General features: G+C 50.2%; 1 non-coding gene across 1 annotated transcript; it reads left to right on the forward strand.

Annotated features, from left to right (window-relative positions):
* The first annotated feature begins 9,906 nt into the window (after positions 1-9,906).
* On the forward strand, positions 9,907-10,098 carry LOC125629410 (U2 spliceosomal RNA). The gene has a single exon (XR_007354416.1). It is a non-coding gene; the product is annotated as a U2 spliceosomal RNA (small nuclear RNA).
* Positions 10,099-19,006: the final 8,908 nt, after the last annotated feature.

Genomic DNA, 19,006 nt, shown 5'->3' on the forward strand with positions numbered 1-19,006 from the left:
TCACAAAGAAAAGGAACAAGTTCATGCAGAGGAGAAACTAGTCAAGAAAAAGAGAGCAGGAAACAATAGAGGAAACCTGCTGCTCTCTCTCTATCTCTTCCCAGCCCTAGCCCTGGTCTCCTCCTCCCTCCAGCACCCTGAGGCATTTTGCCAGCACAATGCCCAAGTCAACTCCACCCTCCCCAAACTCTAGAAGGCCCAGCTCATCAACCTGGCCACTCTTACAGCCTCCTCTCCAGCCCTGACCAATAGGGAGGAGGATTGAGTCTCCCTCCCTCAGGCCCACCCTTCAGCATTCCTGGGTAAAGACCAACACCGCCAAAGTGACTTTGGGCCAGCAGGTCAACCAAGCGGGCTGCCTCCTAGGCCTTGCTGCAGCCCAGCTGCAGCACTCAGAGTAAATCCAGCTCACATCCCTCCCTATAGGGCTCCAGGCAAGGCCAGCCTTCTGGATCCAACGTCTCCTCTGGCGTTCAAGTCACAGCTGCAAGCAGGCAAAAGACTGGCTCCCACATTTGAAAGAGCAAGACAAAGCCTTGAAACTCCACCTATGCTTAGGTGTGAAGCAACAAGTCCAAAAGTCCCACTGAGATCTGAGCTCAGCTTGCAGTATTCAGCACTCTGACAGCTGACCTTTACGCCATGGGACCCGATGATGTCACAGTCTCTAGACACTTGTGGCCCTCAGCTGGCAGGCTTGAACTCTGCGCTTACAGCTCTCCAGCTGCTCCCCCTCTCTCTGCTGCTCTCGCCCTTCCCTTGGTTTATCATAGTAGCTGGCCCCACTTTCTGCCAACCAGAGACTCTGCTTTCTGGGCCCGCTCCTGTGGAGGTGGGCTTCTATCCTGCTTCCTAGGACTAAGCAGCAGAAAGAGGCCTTTCCAGGAAATGGTCATGGCTTCTGGGAATCCCTGTGTGGCTCTGGACACCACCAGGAATCATTTGGCTCCTGGCACACAAGGCAATTTAAAAGCTGAGTGCCCGGCCAGGGGCTTCAACCTTGGACCCCCAAAGTAAGAGCCCGATGCTCAACTGACTGAGCTAACTAGGCTTCCCGATAGAATCTACCCCTTTGACCACAAGAATGAGCAGGCAGGCAAAAGAGAGGCAAAAAAGTGCCAGAAACCCCTCCTCTTTTTCTCCACAGCCACTGCCTTTCAGCAGGATTCCTCCTCCTCCTCCCTCCTGTGCCTCAGTGTGACTAAATCTCTGCACCTAGACAGCCAGTCCATCCGCTGCATCCCAATCCCCCATGCCTAAGCCTCCCTTCCCAAGTCCTGCACCTGGCTGCATAGAATTAAATCTCACATCTTGCTGGGAACTCGACTTCTTGTGCCCAGAGAGTTTCTGCCCCCCTCAGTAGATGACCCGAGAAACACAGTGTCCGCCTTTTCTGAAGAAGTGCTTAGAATATCTCCTCATGTGGTCGGATGGATAAGGCATCTCCCTGTGGATCAGATGATTCAGGATTGGAGTTCCTCCATGGTTGTGCTTGCTTTGGTTAAAGGTCCTGCTTTCTTCAGGGCTGGATCCTCTTCTTGGCTGCTCAGGCCAATGCTCTGGCTTCAGCTAGACCCCTGGGAAGGAGTTGGGTTTGGGCGTCACAAAGGCTAGGGCATGAGCCCCAGGTGAGTCCAGTCTAACCTTTGCCATTCCTGACTTGCCAAAGTAAATGGGCAGCTGCCCAGGCTAGCGTGTAGAGCAGTTTCCCTCCTCCAAATGTGCACCTGTCCCTGTGCTTGAGGGTGCTAAACAGCGCCTAGGGGGCTGGGTGTTTCTCTGCTTCTCGCCAGCGGAGGAAAGCCTCTTGGGGTAAAATCTCCTGCCCCACTGCAAAAGTGAGTACCTGGAGTGGGAATGGTCAGAGGCCACACTGGCGGGGCTGGCCCTGTTTTCCTACCATCTTCTGATGCTGGCCACAGAGCAACAGCAGCTGCCTCACATGCTGGTCTGTGGGTGGCCTTCAGTGAGTGTTTGGCATGCCAGGGAACAGGTTGGCTGGGTGTCATTGTGGCTGTCTGCTGGCCACGTGCAGGCACGGTCCTCCCCTGCTCTTGCCCCACCCTCGGTTGCTCTCTGGCTTTTTAGCCTTCCCTTGGAGCTGTCAGCACCAGCCACCTCTGCTCTAGGTGCCCAGAGGAGGAGAGGTGTGCTGTGCTCTAGTCTGGGACTCTTCCTCCCTCCTGCCTAGCTCTGACTATGAAGCCTGGCCCTGCCACTCCTTTCTTCAAGCGCCATGTGGGAAAGAGGAAAAACATGGGCAGCAAGCACAAGGGCCAAACTTGTGGGCTGTCAAGATTCCTTCCCCACTCTGAACTCTAGGGTACAGATGTGGGGACCTGCATGAAAGACCCCCTAAGCTTATTCTTACCAGCTTAGGTTAAAACTTCCCCAAGGTACAAACTTTTACCTTTTCTCCTTGAACCTTTATGCTGCCACCACCAAAGTGTCTAACAAAAATAATAGGGGAAGAGCCCACTTGGAAACGTCTCCCCCCCCCAAAAAAAAATACCCCCCCCCCAAGCAGTACACCCCCTTTCCTGGGGAAGGCTTGATAAAAAATCCTCACCAATTTGCGTAGGAGAACACAGACCCAAACCCTTGGATCTTAAGAACAATGAAAAATCAATCAGGTTCTTAAAAGGGAATTTTAATTAAAGAAAAAGTAAAAGAAAAACCTCTGTAAAATCAGGATGGTAAATACCTTACAGGGTAATCAGATTCAAAAACATAGAGAATCCCTCTAGGCAAAACCTTAAGTTACAAAAAGACACAAAAACAGGAATATACATTCCATTCAGCACAACTTATTTTATCAGCCATTTAAACAAAACAGAATCAAACGCAGATCTAGCTAGATTGCTTACTAACTCTTTACAAGAGTTCTGACCTGCATGCCTGCTCTGGTCCTGGCAAAAGCATCACACAGACAGAGAGGAACCTTTGTTCCCCCCCCCCCTCCAGCTTTGAAAGTATCTTGTCTCCTCATTGGTCATTTTGGTCAAGTGCCAGCGAGGTTATCCTAGCTTCTTAACCCTTTACAGGTAAAAGGACTTTGCCTCTGGCCAGGAGGGATTTTATAGTACTGTATGCAGAAAGGTGGTTACCCTTCCCTTTATATTTATGACATGGGCATCAGGTGAAACAGCGAGAATCCCAACCATCAGGTCAGACAGCAGGCATCACTAGCCAGCGTGGCAAATTCTAGGGCCCCAACCCATTGCAGCCATCCTGACCAAAGACCTGGCTCCAGTGGGCATGAGTCACCCAGCAGGACAGAAATGACTCACTCTTTCACACTTGGAGACAGGGAAGTTGAGCACTTTGAGCTCCAGGGCTTTACTACAAACCAATACAAGGTCCCAAAGAGATTTGAACTCAGATTGCAAGATTTAGAGGCCTGAGTGCTGACCATTACACCATGGGACCAGCTCATGCTGCTTTCTCTGGATATCAGTGACCCCCACGGGGCTGGCTTGTGTAAGGGGGCTGTTGGCCCTTTACTAAAACTTTGTGGGTTTGTTTGATTGGTTAGTTCCCAGTACCAAAAGAAGCGGGAAGGGCCAATGGGGAATCAGGACCCAGAGACTGACAGTTCCCAGGGGCAATGGGGAGACGCCAAAGCTCCAAGTTAGCCAGACTGACAGAGCAAGCAGTCTAATGAGGGAGTCATTATGTTGTACCATGGGTACTGTGCTATATAATTGGTTATGTTCTGGCTATATACAGTGTATGTTTTATAGTAAGAATTAAGGTATTAGAATAAATGAATAGGATAGTGGATACTAGTATTAGCCATTTTCTTTTTATTCATGCCTTGTAAGTAACAGACAGGATCTTGTCTGTGTCTATGTTAATTAGATCAGAGGAATTTTGAAGGCCTAGGCCCCAATGTAGGAAAAGATAGTTGCAAGATTTAGTAAGGCCTAATTTACGATGCCTTACTTGTTCAACATAAAACACTGCCATTTGTTACCTTTTGACGGTCTCCGCAAAGACCTGTTTGTGTGATTGAGGAATGTATGCATCAGGGAAAGATAAGGTGTGAAGGCCATTTTTGAAGCCAGATGGCTAAGGGAGGACAAGTGAAGAGACTGCAGAGACTCAAAGACACCAGAGAACCATCAACCCACATCCATGGTTGAGGAGGGGCAGACTGATGAACCTCAGGTGAAGACTGGCACCCTTAAAACACAAGATAATAGATTAAATGGAAACCTGACAGGCTGACCCTCCCGGAGGTCTTTTGGCCATCAAAACATAACACCCACAGAGGAGTAACTGGTCATAAACTGACACAGCAAAACCCATAGACTTCAACAAGAAAAAGGACTACAAGAACAGGGTGCTTTGCCATGGGGCTTTGGGTTCGTCTTGCCAACAACTCCAGGAGCATCGGTTTGTGACCGACAGAGCCCGGCTCCCCTCTGCGACCAATCTGGCTGGCCACTAGGTTGATCCAGACTCTGGACTGGTAACTATAAATACGACTGGCTGGACTGCGTGCATGGTGTATGGGGGTGTGACTGAAAAGCATACGCTAATTGCCCAAGAAGAGCCGGGGAGCAGAGCTGTGCTGGTGTAGTGCCAGAAACTGCTATCTGTAGGAATTTGCTACATGTAGCAGTTACTGATACCTGAGGTTGTTCTTACTGGATGACTTGTCCCAATTTGCTAAAACTTGACAGTGGCATGGGATGGAAGCATCAAGTCTTTGGCTTTCAAACGACCCTGCCTGGTGTACGTCTGTATCCATTACCTCTTTATTTATTACGATGGCACAAGGAAGTCAGTCACACAAGTGACACAGTGACCGTTGCGAGTCTATGCTGACGTAACGAGAGTTAACATAGGCTTGTAGGGTAGCTATGGCCTTAGGTCTATGAAATGTTTGGGTGAGGTAACAGGAAAAGGATGAGGGGAGACCAAGATTCATTCAGGTGTTTAGGCTCCAGCTTTTGTGGAAGTGGCCTTACTGCACCCTAAAGGCTCAGGAACAAAGAGGCCCATAAGAACGAAATATCATGACTTTATTCACATTTCTTGACTTCCGGGTGTATAATGCCTGTTTTTAGAATTCTTGGGATTGTCAAACCCCCTTGGGGTTGTAGACGTGTGTTCATTATGTTTTGAAGGCCAAAGCTGTAAATGGGTTCAACAAAGAATTAGATCAGTTCCTCAGGATAAGTGCATCAGCTATTAACTGAGATAATCAGGGATGTCTCTGCATGCTCTACGTGTCCCTAAACCTCTGACTGCCAGATGCTGGGAGTAGATGATGGGATGGTTCACTCAGTGATTGTCTGTTCTGTTCATTCCCTCCAAAGCCCCTGGCACTGGCTGCTGTCAGAAGATGATGTTCTGGCTGAAGATGTGTTATCATTAGGTTTTATCTGCCATAGGGCTGGATTAATCACATAAAACTGGGACCTGATTATGTTTTTACTGTTCTTTTGCACACCAAGTCAATGCCATTATGTCTCAGTTGAGCATGTCTGTGGAAGGAATCGCATTCCAGAGCTTCTCGGGCTGAGATCACTATAGTCTGCAGGCGGGGAAAAAAAGTGTGTGGAGGCAAATTAAATTAAGTGTGTGGAGGGCACACTTTGGTGAGAGCAGCACATTAGCCAGGGTTTGTTTCTACCCAGATATGTTCTGTCTCCCTGCTCCATAGTAGGTAGCACAGCCTGTGGTGCAGGGAAGATGGCTAATGAAGTGAGCAGGTTGGAGGAGGCAGGTTAGCCAACGAGGAGAGCCGCACGGATGGAAGGTGGGGTGGGGCAGGGAGGGATGAGACAGACGCCCAAGTCCTCACCCCCCCCCTGCACCCCAACCCTCTGCCCCAACCCTGAGCCCCCTCCGCACCCTGAACCCCTCATCTCAACATCCAAGAGCCTGCACCCCCAGCCAGACCACTCAGCCCAACCCTCTGCCCTAGCCCTGAGACCCTTCCTGCACTCCAAACCCCTCATCCAAATGCCACCCCAGAGTCTTCACCCCCAGCCAGTGCCCTTGTCCTCCTGCACCCCAACTCTCTGCTCCAGCTCTGAGTCCCCTCCTGTACCCCGAACCCCTCATCCCAACCCCCCCGAGCCTACACCTTCAGCCAGAGCCCTCACCCCCCCCAATCCAACCCTCTTCCCCAGTCCTGAGCCCCCTCCCACAGTCTGAAAACTCTTGGCCACACCAAGAACATTCCCCAGGACCCATTAGTAAACATTCCCCAGGGCCCATTAGTAAATGTTTATGGCCTGTCACAACTCAGTAAATTGTCTGGGGGTGGAGGCATTTGGGGGGTTTTGGGTGGATCCTGCCTCCTCTGGAAGTTTGGGTCCTGTCCTTCACTCACCCCACGGTGGCGGCTCCTGCACCTCCGGTGCCATGGGGCTGGCTGGACTTGGCTCTCCGCTCCGGGCAGCAGGGCAGAATTAACTTTTTGTGGGCCTGGGGCCAAACATATCTGTGGGCCCCCCTGGGGAAGGATTGTAACAGATAGGAGAGTGACACAGGAGTTGTCTTTGACACAGCACACAGCTGCATGGATTTTATGGACAATATTTACATGTTTAACTTGCAGATGGAGGTGGCTGCAACCAGGGCCCCAGCAATGGGAGCCCCAGGGCAAAAAGATCCACACAAGTGTCCAGCAAATACATTCTAAAAGACCAACTACAAAATCAACCCTGTGGGGACAACCAGCAAACAAAAGCCAAAGCTGGGCAATCCACCAGCCCTGTGCTGCTCCCATGGAACGGGAACCTTCCAGCTATCTTCTCCCGCACAATTCCCACCTGAACCACCAGGGCTTGAATCTCATTTTCCTTTCCAATTGGGGTGGATTTAGAACATTGCAAAAATAAAAAATATGAAAAATACATTTTATTTCCAGCATCATTATTCACACTCGTTTTGCTAGCCCCTGAATGGGACCAGAACCACATCCCTCCACAGAACGATCCCCCTAAAAACCAGCACAGCCTCAGCAATTACATTACAGCCTCCGGGTTACAAATACCCCAGGATGGCGGTGGTTCAGAACTCTGAATAGAAAGCTCTGGTTGTTCCTTCAAAAGTCTGCAACTGAACAGAGATTGAATACAGCTTTAAATCTTTACTATGCTGGAGAGAAATGTTGCTTTTAACCATCTTAATTTAAATGAAACCAGACAGAAACAATTTCCTTACCTTGTCAAATCTTTTTTAAAATTTTCCCTTTAATTATTTTAGTTTACCTTTAATACACTACTGTGCTTTTTTTTTTTTTTTTGGTTCTCTCTCCTGTTGCCTGATTACGTATTTCCAGTTCCAAATGAGGTGTGTTTTTGACGTGTCAGTAGGTAACTGGTGTTTGCAATGCTAGAGGTTCTACTGTAGCCACAACACAAAATTCACTTGAAGTCCAGTATTCATTAAGCTATTTTTTTCTACTAGGGACCAGGCTGCTGCAATGGAGATGGATGGGAGGAGCCTAGCTTGGCTTCCAGGGAAAAAATTTTTAGGCCTGACTGGGCTTTGTAAAACCAAAATTACCAAAAAATCCCCAAACCCTGCTACTGATCAATCACTGAGCAGACATCCAGCTGCACCAAGCAGTGCCCAGGTCACCAAGATCTCGAAACACAGGCCCCAGGAGATTACAACTCCCATGAGGTATGAGGAGCTGGTCAGGGAGCTGCACTAGAAGTACACATTAGACGATGCCAAGGAAGATTAGCAGCTCTCAAGATGAAGGAATTCTCCACCTGCCCGCAGAGCTAGTTGGGAACCTTTAATTGGAAATTAGCCCCAGCCCAAGGGAAGTCTCTCTGCAGTCATCAGGGCTGTCACCACAGCCTGGAGGAGACAAACACTTACCTTAGTGACAACAGCAGCTGCTTTGCTCCCAGCTGGTCTTGCCCAGAATCACTGGGTGAATGCTCTGGAACTACTCCATAGGACTCTGGGGTAGCCTACTCTCTCTGAGCATATTGGTCTTTCTGGATCTGATCTTGGAATCCCCACAGGCTCATGTCACTGCACATAGATCCCACAGTTCCCAGATGCTGCAAGCAGACCCCAGAGCTCCAGGCACCCCATGGGGCAGGGGACCCTGGAGTTCCCAGCCACCACAGGCAACAGAGGGAGCCCCCAGCTCCTAGACACTGCAGGCAGAGCCTGGAGTTCCCAGTCACCATGGGTGATGGGGAGAAGCCGCAGTCCCATGCCATTGCAGATGGCCCCATAGCTCCCAGCTTCTGCGGGGGGACGCCAGAGCTCCCAGCTGCCACACGGGGTGGAGGAATGTTATGAAGGCCAAGACTAGAACAGGGCTCAAAAAAGAACCAGATAAATTCATGGAGGATAGGTCCATGTGGCTGTTCCTTCCCCACAGAGGCAGCAACGAGCTGGTCTACATCGCCCACAGGCATGGCAGTGCCAATGTCCCCCGCATGTGTGACATCGCGGTGATCACCCGCGCCTTCCGCCTGCTGACGTGTCCCGATGCCATGGTAAGGAACATCGCAGCAAACGCCCTCCATGACGCAACGAAGAAGCGGATCGGCAGAGCCCCCTCCAACCAAGACACCGCCAGCTTCCTGAGCGGTTCCCTGGATGGCGAATTCGGACGGGACGGGCGCGACATCACTTCACTGTGGTCCCGTGCTCGCAGTGCCACGCGTCATCTGGGGAAGCACATCGGCTGCCGCTGGGAGTGGTGCGAGGAGCGCCAGGAGCTGGGAGTCCTGGGGCCGCAGATCAGGTCTGAGGACAACACCATCTTCACCCCGAGCGCCAGGGGCATGCTGGAGAGGACGCTGAAGGCAGCCATCCACTCGCTGTACATGGAAGCCCTGAAGCGTAAACCGGACCAGGGTAAAGCCTTCAAACTGACCAGCAAGTGGGACGCCAGCAACCACTTCCTCGCCAGGGGCGGCTTCACCCGTTTCGCTGACTGGCGGTTCAGCCACTGCACCCGGCTCAACTGCGTCCCGCTCAACGGGGCTGTCCACCACGGGAACCGAGACAAGCGTTGCAGGAAGTGTGGCTACTCCAACAAGACCCTGCCCCACATCCTGTGCAGCTGCAAGCCCCACTCCAGAGCCTGGCAGCTGCACCACAATGCCATCCAGGACCGCCTGGTGAAAGCCATCGCACCGCGCCTGGGGGAGGTCGCCGTGAACTGCTCCATCCCCGGCACTGACAGCCAGCTGCGACCCGACGTGGTAGTCACCAACGAGGCCCAGAAAAAGTTCATCCTCCTCGACATCACGGTCTCCTTCGAGAACAGGACCCCGGCCCTCCGAGAAGCCCGAGCTCGGACGCTGGAAATTTACACCCCCCTGGCCGACACCCTGAGAGCGAAGGGCTACGAGGTGCAGATGGATGCCCTGATCGTCGGAGCCCTGGGCGCTTGGGACCCCTGCAACGAGCATGTGCTGCGGACCCGTGGGATCGGTCGACACTACACACGGCTCATGCGGCTCCTCATGGTCTCGGACACCATCCAATGGTCCAGGGACATCTACATTGAACACATCACCGGCCACCGACAGTACCAGGAGGTGTGAGCCGGTACGACATCGTGCATCCACTATGGGAAAAGGACTGAGAGGCTTTTTCCATTGGACCGTATGAACTGGAACCATAAACTCACTGAACATTAAATCCCACCAAATGAGGGTAAATCCATCCTCATCATCGTATCCGCTCATTATACTCCACACCTGAACATAGCCATTATATGGACAACATACCCCCATATCTCAATGTCTGTACTTTGACCGGTTAAACTTTTACCCCCAATCGGGGAGATTGCAGATTATGTATTCCTTACGCCACCAGCTCCTAAGCCGAATTTCGCACCCCTTGATAATCTGTACCTTATTCCCTGATAAACAGAAACTTCTATGCTTAAACTCTGTACCATTTTCTTTTTACTTCAACATCATCTTAATAAAATTATTAAATCTGTTCTTAACAGTTTAATCTCTGATATGTTCTCTAGCTGAGAACTCAATTGAAGGGATTTTTGGAACAGGGATCTGGAATAGAGGCTTGCTCCATCCACTCCACGCATCAGCCTGGTATTGCAGTCCTGCTGGGTATGGTGCACCTCCCCCTGGGGAGAGCATGATGGTTCAAAAAAAGAAAAAACGTGTCCCATATTGCTCTTTTATTTGTAACCTTGAGCTGTGTTTTCTGTCAGTTTCTCTATTTTCTCTTTCTGAGGTGGGTGCTTTTCTTATTTCTGCTCTAGTGCTGTTTCATAAATTACTTAAGAGGCTGGTTCTCACACATAGTGCTTTCCAGAAGTGTGGGCTTTGGGTCTGTGTCTCTCGGCAGTGTCCCCACAGGAGAGAATAGTTTCATTCCTTTCCCCCTGTGAAAATGTCCCTGTTGGCACAGAGGGAGCAGTTTAGAGGATCAGAAGAGGAGAAAGGTTTGAGTCTGATTTGTAGACCCAGAGGCTGAATGGGAGGGGGGACCCAACTCCCTAACAATCCCCCGTCCCCAAAGAAACTGTTCCGTATTGTCCCACCCACACCCAACTACCCTCCAGGTTCACCCCCAGGCTCCTTCCGTCTCCCTCAGCTCCTCCGTTCTCCCCTAGACTGGAGCGCCCTGGCAGTGCAGCCCTAGCGGTTTAGGGGCAGCCGTGCCCTCAGACAGGCCTTCCAGCTTTGTTCTGCCCTAGTGCTGGCCCCCAAACTGACACAGGGTGGTGCTGTTGCAGCCCAGAAGCCTCTGGCCAGAGGCGGAGGAGCCTGAGAGCTGACAGGGAGAGCAGGGGTAGGCGCCAGCCAGTGCTGGGCTTCCCCAGTGTCTGCCCTCCGCAGGGGCTGCTCCCCTTGAGAGCATCAGCCTCAGAGCCGCCCCCTGTTGCTGGCACGGGAGGAAGGATCGGGTGACGGGGCAGTTCTGGGACTGCTGCCCTGAGGTGCTGGAGCCTGGAACTAGGGGAAGTCGCGCGGGCTGCTACACTCCCTGGCAGGAGGGAGTTTCCATCCTATCCAAGGTTTGCAGGTTCGTTCAGTGGCTCTCTCTGCTCCCCCACTGTACACGCCCCAGTGCCCCGGCCGCTGCCCCACTTCCAAAGAGCTGCCCAAGAGCAGGCCCATCCCAGCCCCTTGCTCCCAGTGCCAGGAATTAGGATGGGACTTTGAACAACCCGCTGGCTTGTCAAGTGCATGGGGCCGGATGGGTGTTCCTGAGCCGTCGCTGGGGATGCACTGAAGCCTTCGCATCCATCGGCAAGGAAAAGGAGGGCACCCACCCGCAGAGAGGAAGTCTGGGAAGGCGGGGAGCTGGGTGGAGAAGGGAGTGGAAGGCCGAGTGGGGAGGGGAAGACGGGGGAGGTAGCTGCAGACGGAAGCAGGGTCAAGGAAGGGGAGGTGGGGTGTATTGGGGCTGGAGGGATGGGTGGAGTGGGGCAGACGGTAGGGTGGGGCCAATGAGGTAGAAGGAGAAGGAATGGTGACTGAGGCAGATGGAGAAGGTGGTGTGGGGCATAGGGCAGGGGACCCCCTCACCCATGCCTCCTGCCCAGCCCCTCACCCCAGAGTGCTGCGGCTGTGGTTCCAGTCTCAAGATGCCAGCGTCTCCTGCCCTCTGCCTCCCCCCATGACAGTGCATGTGCTTTATAAAAATAGGTTTATAAGTGTGACTATGATGTAACTGGAATATGCTTTATGCGAAAGGTCTCATTACACAGCTTATGATCTACTGAGTGTGCCCATCCTATTTGTATGAATGTATCATTATTGTCTCTGAAGCTAGAAATATGAAGTATTACTCTAAAGTCCTATTGAAATTATGCAAAGTGGGGGCCATTCATGGTGGCTTGGAATCTTGGTGGCTCTCATTAACTAAAACAATTGGTTCTTGTGACATTCCCTTAACCAGACCAGTGATCTGCTCAGTCACTCCAATCTTTGACTCTGGGAGCCAGCCTTACCCTGCTCTGCTGTGAGCCCCCCACTCCTGGGCCGCTCCTGCACAGTGTCTGGCTTGTAAGCTGATCCCAGCTACTTGCAAGCCAATGACACTAGCCAATATCTCCGCTCCCAGACACAAGCTTGGGAACCTCCGTCTTGCAGTATCCAGTTATGCCCACCGGATGCTGCAAGCTTATAGGAATTCTTCAATTTAAGAAAGAAATTGACATGGACCAGGCTTGTTATCCCAAGCGGAGCCTCTGACCACTGCAAACCAAATGCACGGCTTCAGGTAGAACAAACAAATAGATTTATTAGCTATAAAGATATGCTTTGACTTATAATCACTTAAAACCTAACAAGTCAGATTTGGTCAAATGAAATAAAAGCAAAACGCATTCTAAGCTGATCTTAACACTTTCAGTGCCCTTACAAATTTTTGAGCCTTCTCACCACAGGCTGGCTGGTTACTTTTCAGTCAGGCTCTCCCTTTTGATCAGCGTTTCAGTCTCTTTGTGCTGGTGGTGTCTGTAGATGTAGGCAGAAGAGAGACAGACTGGCAAAATGTCTCTCCCTTTTATCATGTCCTTTCTTTTCTCTTGGCTTTGCCCCCGCCCCTCCTTCAGAGTCAGGTGAGCATTACCCTCATCAGTCCCCAACTGCCCAAATGAAGGAGGTGATTCCCTCCAGGGTTTAACAGATTCTTTTGTTGCTGCCTAAGCCAGTGTCCATTGTTCCTGTGAGGCTGGGCTGGGTTTGTCCCATCCATCCCCTGACGCGGTGTGAACTGCCTCTCTGTTCTTGGAGAGTTTTTGCGTGGGCTTGCTTTAAGCCATGAGGATACATTTTCAGCCTCATAACTATATACATGAAATTATATCCTATAACTTTACTGTAACAATTACTATAACATCACTATACCAACCAAGCTCAGTGCATCATGAGCCTTCCGAAGATATCCAACATGACAAGCTTTGCATTGGATGCCACACAATCATTTTATAAAGATGAACATAGGGTTGTAGGGTGTTCCCTCGAGGTACAGAGCATCAGACTCCCCTCTTAGTTTACTGAAGGAGGGTTAGTCACTGACTATCTTGAAGGCAGTTTCTGGGTATAGTTCTCTTGGCATCCAGCCATAAAGGCCATGAGGCAGCGTGCCTCAGTTTCCCCATTCACACACAGCAAACCAGGTTTTTTTATGGTTTCTCTGCTGTGATAAACTTTAAACCGGTTTACAGGTATTAATGGAAAAGTAGCATCATCATAAGGTGTAACATCCGTGTCGAAATTCTTAGCCTCAAAACTTAACATTAATACCAACATTTATCACCACAGATGGGTGTTTACAAGTATCTTTAGGATACCACCCCCTCCGTTCCGATAGTGTACTTTGAGATTTAGTTTGTTCGTTACCCATGGTGTCCTTTGATTCTCTCCCATGTAATCAGTCACTGGTTTTTCTTTCCCTCCAGTGTTCCCCTCTGTGTGTGCTCTTAATTTACGCATGTTTCTGGTATTTTGATATCTCAGGATCTGGCAAGATAAGGGCCCAGGGGGGTCCTGAACATTGGCTGGCCCTGTGGGGAGCAGTTTCCCAACCCCAGGACTTGTATGTGTATGTAGGAAATGCTGCTCCCCTTTAGGGGTTACCCTGTGTTTCCCCCTCCCAGCACTGAGTCCTCCCCTGCCCCCTAGAGGGCTGTGATCCGTGCTCTCTGGGCTAGGGGTGTTCAACCTTTGCTTGGATTCACCCTTTCCCAGCAGCTTTCCCATAACTGCTCTCTGTGTCTCACCAGCCTGGGGGAAAGCCCCCTGCCCCCATGAGTTGGGTCATTTGTATTCTGGCAGACGGCCACCTAGCAATTTCCTGGTCTCAACTCCTCTGCTGTGACAGGTGTTGGAGCTGCATCTTGATGTAAAGAGACACATTTACTTTCCAAAAACGTATCAGACATAGCGTCTTGAAAAAATTGGGACCTGGATTGGGGTACCCTCTGTCACCCCTTTCTCTGTCCCTGAGAAGCCAGCTGTGTGACTGCTCCCCTCCAGGAAGTCAGTTATACAGTTCCTTCTCAAAACCTGGGTCACAAGCTGCATGCCTGGGTGCACAGATGCTGACCCAGCCATCCTCCTAGTGTTCTGGCCCAGATGACTCATGAGGAGACATTCCTGTACCCCCACTATTCCTTCCCCAGTTTCCTCCTCTGGGCCCCCTCCTTCAGCTGCAGAACTCTGCCAGCCAACAACTGGGACTATTTCCTTAATCACTGACAACACCTCCCCTGCACCGAGGGCATGTTGCCTTCTGCTGTAAGGAGCTAGTCTGAGCCCCTCCCATACTTGGAAGCACCCCGCTTCCCTGTGTTACTGAGTCACAGGAATCCTCACCCACCTCAGTGGTTTCTGAGATTCTCTGCCCCTTCTCTGGGCTCTCCTCTGGGCTACATTGTGCTCTGCTCCCTAGAGCCGCTTTTGTCTCTGGTTCAGCTGTAACCTGCTGCAGCTAACAACCTGGACCATTCTCTCCCTGGCAGGCATTTCACTCCCATCCCTTCCTGATGTGGTGTTGCCACGAGCTGCAGCGTAGGAGTTGGTCTCAACCACTCTCCCACCTGGAAACACACAGCTTCCCCCAGCTGCAGAAGAATCAAGGAGACTCTCTCCCATTCTCTCAGCACTTCCTGAGACCTTACCCTTTCCCTTGGGGGTCCCAGCAGAACACTCTCTCCTGCTGCAGGCAAATACTTTAACCTGAGCTTCGCAGAAAAAAATCAATACCAAGGAGCAGGTCGAACCGGAGGTGTTCCATTATCCCCACAGTCAAAACAGCTGTGCAGATCTCACTATCAGTGTTATAGAGGGTGGACAATTTAGAAGTTTACCCTGTATAAGCTTTATACAGAGTAAAACAGATTTATTTGGAGGTTGAATCCCATTGGGAGCTGGGTGACTGGGAGCTGGAGATAGGTGACCTGCTGAGCAGGTTTTGGTTAAAGTCTGCAGCTTTGGGGGTGTGGACCAGACCTGGATCTGCGTTGCAGCAGGCTGGCATGTCTGGCTCAACAAGGCAGGGTTCTGGGAGCCCCTAACTGGCAGGGAAAATGGGCTCAGAGGTAATTCCAGCACGTCAGGTGACATTCCCAAGGGGGTCTCTGTGACCAAACCGGTCATCGCCCATTCCTCCTACGATCTGCCCTAGCACCGCCCCTTCACCTGAGGCCCTGCTCCTGCACCGCCCCTTTCCATAAGGCTCCGCCCTTGCCACAGCCCTACTCCCGAGTTCCCGCCCTTGTGTTTGCCTTCTCCTAGAGGAGTATGTGCATGTAATTGCCTATTCATTTCTTTAAGTAGCACCTTGCTTCTTTTGGAGTGCTGGCAGGGGGAGAGGTTTCTGCTTCTTTTTGTTTTTAATTTCCCACCAGAGAGAGTGGAACAACGCTGGTTCTGGCGGGACCCAACTAAGAGTGCCAATTCAGGACAAATTGCTTAAAGCAGGGCAGTTACAGACCAAGGCTGGGGTTTACCCACCTCTAAGGCAAACCAGACCAGCCAGACAGAGAGGACTTTGGTTTTACCCCACTGGCTAACCACAAGTCACACAAGCAACTCACTTAGACACTCCAGTTTCCCAGTATCACCACCAGAGCCACTCGTTATGGGGATGAATGGTTATGAAAACCAAATACCCCAGTAAAAGGAAAAAGGTTCTCCTGATCCCAAAGGACCAAGCCCCAGACCCAGGTCAATATATAAATCAGATCTTACCCACAAATCATGCTGTTGCTAATCCTTTAGAATCTAAAATGTAAAGGTTTATTCATAAAAGGAAAAAGATAGAGATGAGAGATAGAATTGGTTAAATGGAAGCCTTCATAATGGCAAAGTTCTTGGTTCACACTTGTAGAAGTGATAGAATAAACTGCAGGTTCAAATCAAGTTTCTGGAGTGTATCCACAGCTGGGATGGGTTATTCAGTCCTTTTGTTCAGAACTTCCATTTGTAGCAAAGTCCCTCAAGAGGTATGAAGCAGGATTGAAGACAAGATAGAAGTAAGGCAGCTGCCTTTTATAGTCTCTTCCAGGTTTAAGGACACCTCTTTGTGCTTACTGTGGAAAATTACAGCAAAATGGAGTCTGGAGTCACATGGGCAAGTCATATGTCCATGCATGACTTAGTTCTTTACAGGTGGCAGCCATGGCCCACATGCTACCTTGCATGTTCCCAGGAAGACTTCTTATGTGGATTGGAGTTTTCCAAGATCCATTGTCAGTTAAGTTTCAGAGTAACAGCCGTGTTAGTCTGTATTCGCAAAAAGAAAAGGAGGACTTGTGGCACCTTAGAGACTAACCAATTTATTTGCGCATGAGCTTTCGTGAGCTACAGCTCACTTCATCGGAAGTGTTTCTTGATTGGGCACGTAATTTGCACACTCCTTTCTCAAGAAGCTGACCAAATGCTTTACTAAGGCTACTTCAGAATCAAAACACACTGATTTACAAGTACATAGCCAATATGTATAACTTCAACTACAAAAATGATGCATGCAGACAGATAGCATAATCATAATCAGGTAATCATAACCTCTCCATAGACCCCTTACACAACAACCTTTATACAATATTTGCTGCAAATATATAACAGGTTTCAGAGTAGCAGCCATGTTAGTCTGTATTCGCAAAAAGAACAGGAGGACTTGTGGCACCTTAGAGACTAACCAATTTATTTGAGCATAAGCTTTCATGAGCTACAGCTCACTTCATCGGATGCATTCAGTGGAAAATACAGTGGGGAGATTTATATACATAGAGAACATGAAACAATGGGTGTTACCATACACACTGTAATGAGAGTGATCACTTAAGGTGAGCTATTACCAGCAGGGGGAGCGGGGAACCTTTTGTAATGAGAATCAAGGTGGGCCATTTCCAGCTCAAGTTGACAAGAGCATCTGAGGAACAGTGGAGGGGGGGGGGGGGGAATAAACATGGGGAAATAGTTTTACTTTGTGTAATGACCCATCCACTCCCAGTCTCTAGTCAAGCCTAAATTAATTGTATCCAGTTTGCAAATCCCCCCCACCCCCGCTCTCCTGCTAGTAATAGCTCACCTTAAGTGATCACTCTGGTTACAGCGTGTATGGTAACACCCATTGTTTCATGTTCTCTATGTATATAAATCTCCCCACTGTATTTTCCACTGAATGCATCCGATGAAGTGAGCTGTAGCTCACGAAAGCTTATGCTCAAATAAATGTGTTAGTCTCTAAGGTGCCACAAGTCCTCCTTTTCTTTTTGTGAATACAGACTAACACGGCTGCTACTCTGAAACCTGTTGTTAAGTGGACACCCTTTTTGAGCTGTGTGTGGCTGTATTACTTGTAGATTTATATACTCTGTATTTTGTTACCAGAATGGAGTATTTTGTAGCTGGCTGTTACAATTTGTTTAATTGAATATGCTCCCTCAGACTTCACCACCTGCCTTTCCCAGTAGCTCCCTGCCCCTCGCTCTCTGTGGTGGGAACAAGCCTCCAGAATGAGAGTCAACTGGATTCTTTTATTTAATTACTTCTCTTTGTTAAATTATTTATTAGTGTCTTTTTAAAATTCATTGCACTGCATTTTTTTCCTGCCACTGTCACCTGGCAGCTCAGGGACATGAGATTCTCATCCATTGCGTTTCTGCCCTCAAAAAAAACCAAACAGATCACACTTCAGTACCTTTGTAAATAAAAGCAACTTGTAAACAAACCAGCCGTCTCCTCAGTGTGCAGTTTGTGTCTCTTTGGTTTCAGTCGATGTGTGCGCAGCACGCATGGTGTGTGTGTGTGTGTGCGTGTGCAATGGGTGGTGGACGGTGGCACTGTGTGTGTGGGTGCAGTATGTGTGCTCACGTGGGAATTCATGGGGAACTCGCCAGCCTTGGTGTAGCATTTGAGGTGTACTCGGAGTGAATGTAGCACTGTGAAGTGTCAGGCCCAGCCTGCATGACCATGTCCTCCATTTATCCTTGGCACAGATACAGGCAACACGAGTGCAAGCTTTCCCCACGCTGCCCTCCACCATCATTTGCAGTGAGTAGGGGCACGCTGCAGCACACACCACACTTGATGGGTCAGCCTTGTGCACGCTGGGGTGGCCACCTCCCCATTGATGAGACCTGGTACCACCTTCTTCCTGGAGCTGCAGCCTGCCCTGCTGCCATCCCTGCCTGTGTTGCTGTTGTCTTCTCTAGCAGTTGGCTGGGAGGTGCGCATTGGCCCCATGCCATGTAGCCATGTTGTCTCGAAGGGTGAAAGCAGGAAGAATGGTGCCTTCATAGCCCACCCCGATATTCCATAACATCATTAAGGAAATATTTCTCAATGAACAGTAAAAGATCAGAAACAGCCAGTGTCTGCATCATGCTAAGGGTATTGGGATTTTCTTTAAATTTTCCAGACCAACCCCTAACACATGTTAGAAAATAAGACCAAGGTTTCTTTACTCTCTAGAGAAAGGAGACCCCAGATGGACTTGAACCTACAGTCTCTGACTTTGGAAGCCAATGCCATATCCATTAGGCCACTGGAGTGCTATGGCTTAACTGCTGGCAGGTTGGAAATTCCCTCTCATAAATGCACATGCCTCACATTAGCTTGGAAGCCAAACACCCCCTTTATGTGCCTTACAGAAAAGTCTGCATCCCCGGGCAATTGGGCAGGTCGCTGACAGAGCTGAGCACCACCTTTCTGCAGCCCTCTTTAGAGAAGACCCCCACCCTAGAGTCACACCTCCCTCCTCCAGCACCTCCACATCTCTGGCTCTGAGTGCCAGTAGGATGATTAGGGGGGAATCTGGGGTGGGAAGGGGGGTCAGGTCAGCCTGTAAGGAGTAACCAGGTGGGGCAGACCCAGCGGGAGGCTGTGGGCTGCTGATCAGTTGTTGGGATCCGAGCTCGAGATCAAAGCTGCACAGCGACCCGACACCCAGGGTTACAGGGCCGACATAGTGACCCCCTCACTGGCCTCAATGAACTCCAAACCCTTGTTACTCAGGGCATTTAGGAGTCTCTGTCCCTTAATAGCTTCTGGGAGCTCCCCAGCGGGCT

Source organism: Caretta caretta, chromosome 22 (genome assembly GCF_965140235.1).
Source record: "Caretta caretta isolate rCarCar2 chromosome 22, rCarCar1.hap1, whole genome shotgun sequence".
In the NCBI taxonomy this organism is placed as follows: domain Eukaryota; kingdom Metazoa; phylum Chordata; order Testudines; family Cheloniidae; genus Caretta; species Caretta caretta.